At 51.7% G+C, this 7,054-nt stretch overlaps 1 long non-coding RNA gene across 1 annotated transcript; it reads left to right on the forward strand.

The window, feature by feature from the left end:
• Positions 1–662: 662 nt before the first annotated feature.
• On the forward strand, positions 663–6,087 carry LOC135979764 (uncharacterized). Its single transcript, XR_010597010.1, has 4 exons — positions 663–799; positions 906–2,745; positions 2,852–4,691; positions 4,798–6,087. It is a non-coding gene; the product is annotated as an uncharacterized LOC135979764 (long non-coding RNA).
• Positions 6,088–7,054: the final 967 nt, after the last annotated feature.

Raw genomic sequence — 7,054 nt, forward strand, 5'->3', positions numbered from 1 at the left:
AAACCTCAAGCAGTTTGTGCCGACTAGGAAGAAGGTGCTGAGTTCTCGTGAAAGCTCTCCTAACTTCTGAAACACACACGTGCTGAAAACTAGGAATTAGGGTAATTTCCATACGGGGAGATTACTTTGTAATCCTGATGTGTAATGAGCCACACCTAAACAAGGGGAATCTTTTAGAACCTGTGGCTGAGAGATTCCCCATCCCCCTACCCCATCAGAAGGATTGAGGTTCTGTTTCTATTAGTCACAGTAAATTCCCACAGAATGATTTCTACTTGGCTTTTTTGAGATTTGAAGTGAAATCTTACTTGGGACCTATCGCGGTCAGATGGAACATGGTGTGGCGAAGGGGCGGCTGTAAGGGGATGGCGGAGGCCGTGGAAAATTCGCCCCTTTTCTCAAAAAAGCCAAGAAATGGCCCAACCAAGCAAACGTCGCAAAGTCTGGAAATGAACAGGAGAGGTGGGGGTGACTGCCCTGTAATCAGGGTTCAGGTCGCTTTCCCTTTTCTCCTCTCTGCATCGGCCCTCTTCACGCCAAGGTCCAAAGTGAGCTCCCTCTAACTAGGGTGTGGGTCTTTCCCTGCCTTTCACAAGGTAACACTGCCATTTGGAAGATAGTTCTAGAAACCAGCCTCTTGAGAGGGTTCAGGGTTTGCCCTACTAGCTGTCCCGTGCCCTCCTCACTCACGCACTCAGCCAAGTCAAAGCCCGCGTCCTCTGCATCCACCTGGACCCGCCTTCTGCCGCAAGCCCTCCTGCGCTCTGAAAGAGATCGGTGCCGAAAAGTAGGCATTAGGGTAATTTCCGGCAGGGCCGAGTACCTTGCCAATGTCATCTGAATCTACCTTGTACACGTGCTCTCTACTGAGCCACAGCTAACCCGCTTCACCTCTCTCTTTCTAGCAACTCAAAGGACAAAATGGACAAGACGACACAAGCACCAAAGAAACTGCAGGAAAAGGGAAGAAAAAGCCACGGCCAACGGCTGCACACACCGCACACACCGCACCCCTGTACCGAGGGATTGGGTTCGACACTTCTCCTCACAGGCTTAATCCCCCTTCAAGTGCCCGGTAAAAGGACCTCCCTGTAAACAAGGATCAAGGTCCATTCCTTACCAACCAAAATGCTTTATGGATCCCTTCCATACCTGAGGCGGAGCGAACCCCCTTTAAAAAGGGTTGAGGTCTCTGTGGGTTTGAGCTCCTTAGGACTTAGCCTTTAAAATGCCCCGTGCAGTTGACCTCTCCCTGTCAGAAGGGTGCAGGTCTCCCCTTTCTAACTCCTCTTGGGCCGTTGGCACTCGCTGGGCAACGAGACCACCCACTTCCGAGGGAACGGAGGTCTCTCCTTTACAGCGCTTTTCGCTCTGGCCCATTGCAAGGCCCCAGGCTTAAGGACCACCCTGTAAGGAGGGTTTCGGTCTCCTTTGCCATGCAAATTAACAGGTCACTTTGACACGCCCGGCAAAATGACTGCCCTGTAACCAGGGTGTAAGGTCTTATACCTCTCACGCTTAAGCTAGGGGAGCCTTTCTGTGCCTGTAGCTTAGCGACTCCCCCCGACCCTCCACCACTTGAGAAGAGTTGAACTTCTGTTTCTCTTAGTCACAGTAAATTCCCACAGAATGATTTCTACTTGGCTTTTTTGAGATTTGAAGTGAAATCTTATTTGGGACCTATCCCGGTCAGATGGAACATGGTGTGGCGAAGGGGCGGCTGTAAGGGGATGGAGGAGGCCGTGGAAAATTCGCCCCTTTTCTCAAAAAAGCCAAGAAATGGCCCAACCAAGCAAACGTCACAAAGTCTGGAAATGAACAGGGGAGGTGGGGGGCTCCTTTCGGACCCTCACTTCCGTGTAATCCTTCCTCAAGTCCTTTTGCCCTGCCCAATTTACACCGCTCAACCAACCACAACTTTCCCCTTTGTTTTCTTGTGCACAAGAAAGAACGCTGTCGGACTGACGAGCGTTAACTGTAGGGATTCGGACAGCTCCGTTTGTTGTGTCCGAATTCCTGGCCTTGTGTCTCTTTGGTGATAAAGAGAGGAGATTCCTCGGGCTACGTTGGAAGAGACTGAGGTGGGGGTCCTTTCTGAAATGTGTTCATGTTGAGATGTTGTAGGTAGATGCGGTGGTATTCAGAGCCGGCACGTGGGTGCACCTAACCCTACTAACAGGACCGCGTCACAAGTAAAAGGGGTCTTTTCTGGTAAAGGTAGGGGGCACAAAGTTGTCATTTTCTTGGTGGGGTAGGAGGTAAGTCGGGAAGGGTGTCGCTGAGGGACGGAGGATTGATTGGAAAGGGGACACTCAGCAGGATCCCTCCCTTACCTGTTCATTTCCAGATCTTTTCACATTCAGGACTCCCCCCACCCTCATTGTGTAACGGAGGTGTATTATATTAAAGAAAGGGTGACTGCCCTGTAATCAGGGTTCAGGTCGCTTTCCCTTTTCTCCTCTCTGCATCGGCCCTCTTCACGCCAAGGTCCAAAGTGAGCTCCCTCTAACTAGGGTGTGGGTCTTTCCCTGCCTTTCACAAGGTAACACTGCCATTTGGAAGATAGTTCTAGAAACCAGCCTCTTGAGAGGGTTCAGGGTTTGTCCTACTAGCTGTCCCGTGCCCTCCTCACTCACGCACTCAGCCAAGTCAAAGCCCGCGTCCTCTGCATCCACCTGGACCCGCCTTCTGCCGCAAGCCCTCCTGCGCTCTGAAAGAGATCGGTGCCGAAAAGTAGGCATTAGGGTAATTTCCGGCAGGGCCGAGTACCTTGCCAATGTCATCTGAATCTACCTTGTACACGTGCTCTCTACTGAGCCACACCTAACCCGCTTCACCTCTCTCTTTCTAGCAACTCAAAGGACAAAATGGACAAGACGACACAAGCACCAAAGAAACTGCAGGAAAAGGGAAGAAAAAGCCACGGCCAACGGCTGCACACACCGCACACACAGCACCCCTGTACCGAGGGATCGGGTTCGACACTTCTCCTCACAGGCTTAATCCCCCTTCAGGTGCCCGGTAAAAGGACCTCCCTGTAAACAAGGATCACGGTCCATTCCTTGCCAACCAAAATGCTTTATGGGTCCCTTCCATAGCTGAGGAGGAGCGAGCCCCCTTTAAAACGGGTTGAGGTCTCTGTGGGTTTGAGCTCCTTAGGACCTAGCCTTTAAAATGCCCCGGGCCGTTGACCTCTCCCTGTCAGAAGGGTGCAGGTCTCCCCTTTCTAACTCCTCTTGGGCCGTTGGCACTCGCTGGGCAACGAGACCACCCACTTCCGAGGGAACGGAGGTCTCTCCTTTACAGCGCTTTTCGCTCTGGCCCATTGGAAGGCCCCTGGCTTAAGGACCACCCTGTAAGGAGGGTTTCGGTCTCCTTTGCCATGCAAATTAACAGGTCACTTTGACACGCCCGGCAAAATGACTGCCCTGTAACCAGGGTGTAAGGTCTTATACCTCTCACGCTTAAGCTAGGGGAGCCTTTCTGTGCCTGTGGCTTAGCGACTCCCCCCGACCCTCCACCACTTGAGAAGAGTTGAACTTCTGTTTCTCTTAGTCACAGTAAATTCCCACAGAATGATTTCTACTTGGCTTTTTTGAGATTTGAAGTGAAATCTTATTTGGGACCTATCCCGGTCAGATGGAACATGGTGTGGCGAAGGGGCGGCTGTAAGGGGATGGAGGAGGCCGTGGAAAATTCGCCCCTTTTCTCAAAAAAGCCAAGAAATGGCCCAACCAAGCAAACGTCACAAAGTCTGGAAATGAACAGGGGAGGTGGGGGGCTCCTTTCGGACCCTCACTTCCGTGTAATCCTTCCTCAAGTCCTTTTGCCCTGCCCAATTTACACCGCTCAACCAACCACAACTTTCCCCTTTGTTTTCTTGTGCACAAGAAAGAACGCTGTCGGACTGACGAGCGTTAACTGTAGGGATTCGGACAGCTCCGTTTGTTGTGTCCGAATTCCTGGCCTTGTGTCTCTTTGGTGATAAAGAGAGGAGATTCCTCGGGCTACGTTGGAAGAGACTGAGGTGGCGGTCCTTTCTGAAATGTGTTCATGTTGAGATGTTGTAGGTAGATGCGGTGGTATTCAGAGCCGGCAGGTGGGTGCACCTAACCCTACTAACAGGACCGCGTCACAAGTAAAAGGGGTCTTTTCTGGTAAAGGTAGGGGGCACAAAGTTGTCATTTTCTTGGTGGGGTAGGAGGTAAGTCGGGAAGGGTGTCGCTGAGGGACGGAGGATTGATTGGAAAGGGGACACTCAGCAGGATCCCTCCCTTACCTGTTCATTTCCAGATCTTTTCACATTCAGGACTCCCCCCACCCTCATTGTGTAAAGGAGGTGTATTATATTAAAGAAAGGATGACTGCCCTGTAATCAGGGTTCAGGTCGCTTTCCCTTTTCTCCTCTCTGCATCGGCCCTCTTCACGCCAAGGTCCAAAGTGAGCTCCCTCTAACTAGGGTGTGGGTCTTTCCCTGCCTTTCACAAGGTAACACTGCCATTTGGAAGATAGTTCTAGAAACCAGCCTCTTGAGAGGGTTCAGGGTTTGCCCTACTAGCTGTCCCGTGCCCTCCTCACTCACGCACTCAGCCAAGTCAAAGCCCGCGTCCTCTGCATCCACCTGGACCCGCCTTCTGCCGCAAGCTCTCCTGCGCTCTGAAAGAGATCGGTGCCGAAAAGTAGGCATTAGGGTAATTTCCGGCAGGGCCGAGTACCTTCCCAATGTCATCTGAATCTACCTTGTACACGTGCTCTCTACTGAGCCACAGCTAACCCGCTTCACCTCTCTCTTTCTAGCAACTCAAAGGACAAAATGGACAAGACGACACAAGCACCAAAGAAACTGCAGGAAAAGGGAAGAAAAAGCCACGGCCAACGGCTGCACACACCGCACACACCGCACCCCTGTACCGAGGGATTGGGTTCGACACTTCTCCTCACAGGCTTAATCCCCCTTCAAGTGCCCGGTAAAAGGACCTCCCTGTAAACAAGGATCAAGGTCCATTCCTTACCAACCAAAATGCTTTATGGATCCCTTCCATACCTGAGGCGGAGCGAACCCCCTTTAAAAAGGGTTGAGGTCTCTGTGGGTTTGAGCTCCTTAGGACTTAGCCTTTAAAATGCCCCGTGCAGTTGACCTCTCCCTGTCAGAAGGGTGCAGGTCTCCCCTTTCTAACTCCTCTTGGGCCGTTGGCACTCGCTGGGCAACGAGACCACCCACTTCCGAGGGAACGGAGGTCTCTCCTTTACAGCGCTTTTCGCTCTGGCCCATTGCAAGGCCCCAGGCTTAAGGACCACCCTGTAAGGAGGGTTTCGGTCTCCTTTGCCATGCAAATTAACAGGTCACTTTGACACGCCCGGCAAAATGACTGCCCTGTAACTAGGGTGTAAGGTCTTATACCGCTCACGCTTAGGCTAGGGGAGCCTTTCTGTGCCTGTGGCTTAGCGACTCCCCCCGACCCTCCAGCACTTGAGAAGGGTTGAACTTCTGTTTCTCTTAGTCACAGTAAATTCCCACAGAATGATTTCTACTTGGCTTTTTTGAGATTTGAAGTGAAATCTTACTGGGGACCTATCCCGGTCAGATGGAACATGGTGTGGCGAAGGGGCGGCTGTAAGGGGATGGCGGAGGCCGTGGAAAATTCGCCCCGTTTCTCAAAAAAGCCAAGAAATGGCCCAACCAAGCAAACGTCACAAAGTCTGGAAATGAACAGGGGAGGTGGGGGGCTCCTTTCGGACCCTCACTTCCGTGTAATCCTTCCTCAAGTCCTTTTGCCCTGCCCAATTTACACCGCTCAACCAACCACAACTTTCACCCTTTGTTTTCTTGTGCACAAGAAAGAACGCTGTCGGACTGACGAGCGTCAACTGTAGGGATTCGGACAGCTCCGTTACTTGTGTCCGAATTCCTGGCCTTGTGTCTCTTTGGTGATAAAGAGAGGAGATTCCTCGGGCTACTTTTGAAGAGATTGAGGTGGCGGTCCTTTCTGAAATGTGTTCATGTTGAGATGTTGTAGGTAGATGCGGTGGTATTCAGAGCCGGCACGTGGGTGCACCTAACCCTACTAACAGGACCGCGTCACAAGTCAGAGGGGTCTTTTTTGGTAAAGGTAGGGGGCACAAAGTTGTCATTTTCTTGGTGGGGTAGGAGGTAAGTCGGGAAGGGTGTCGCTGAGGGACGGAGGATTGATTGGAAAGGGGACACTCAGCAGGATCCCTCTCTTACCTGTTCATTTCCAGATCTTTTCACATTCAGGACTCCCCCACCCCAACAGTGTAAAGGAGGTATATTTTACTAAAAAAAGGGTGACTGCACTGTAATCAGGGTTCAGGTCGCTTTCCCTTTTCTCCTCTCTGCGTTGGCCCTCTTCACGCCAAGGTCCAAAGTGAGCTCCCTCTAACTAGGGTGTGGGTCTTTTCCTGTCTTTCACAAGGTAACACTGCCATTTGGGAGGTAGTTCTAGAAACCAGCCTCTTGAGAGGGTTCAGGGTTTGTCCTACTAGCTGTCCCGTGCCCTCCTCACTCACGCACTCAGCCAAGTCAAAGCCCGCGTCCTCTGCATCCACCTGGACTCGCCTTCTGCCGCAAGCTCTCCTGCGTTCTGAAAGAGATCGGTGCCGAAAAGTAGGAATTAGGGTAATTTCCGGCAGGGCCGAGTACCTTGCCAATATCATCTGAATCTACCTTGTACACGTGCTCTCTACTGAGCCACACCTAACCCGCTTCACCTCTCTCTTTCTAGCAACTCAAAGGACAAAATGAACAAGATGACACAAGCACCAAAGAAACTACAGGAAAAGGGAAGAAAAAGCCACGGCCAACGGCTGCACACACCACACACACAGCACACACCGCACCCCTGTACCGAGGGATCGGGTTCGACACTTCTCCTCACAGGCTTAATCCCCCTTCAGGTGCCCGGTAAAAGGACCTCCCTGTAAACAAGGATCAAGGTCCATTCCTTACCAACCAAAATGCTTTATGGATCCCTTCCATACCTGAGGCGGAGCGAACCCCCTTTAAAAAGGGTTGAGGTCTCTGTGGGTTTGAGCT

Source organism: Chrysemys picta, unplaced genomic scaffold, assembly GCF_011386835.1.
Source record: "Chrysemys picta bellii isolate R12L10 unplaced genomic scaffold, ASM1138683v2 scaf1201, whole genome shotgun sequence".
NCBI classification, from domain to species: domain Eukaryota; kingdom Metazoa; phylum Chordata; order Testudines; family Emydidae; genus Chrysemys; species Chrysemys picta.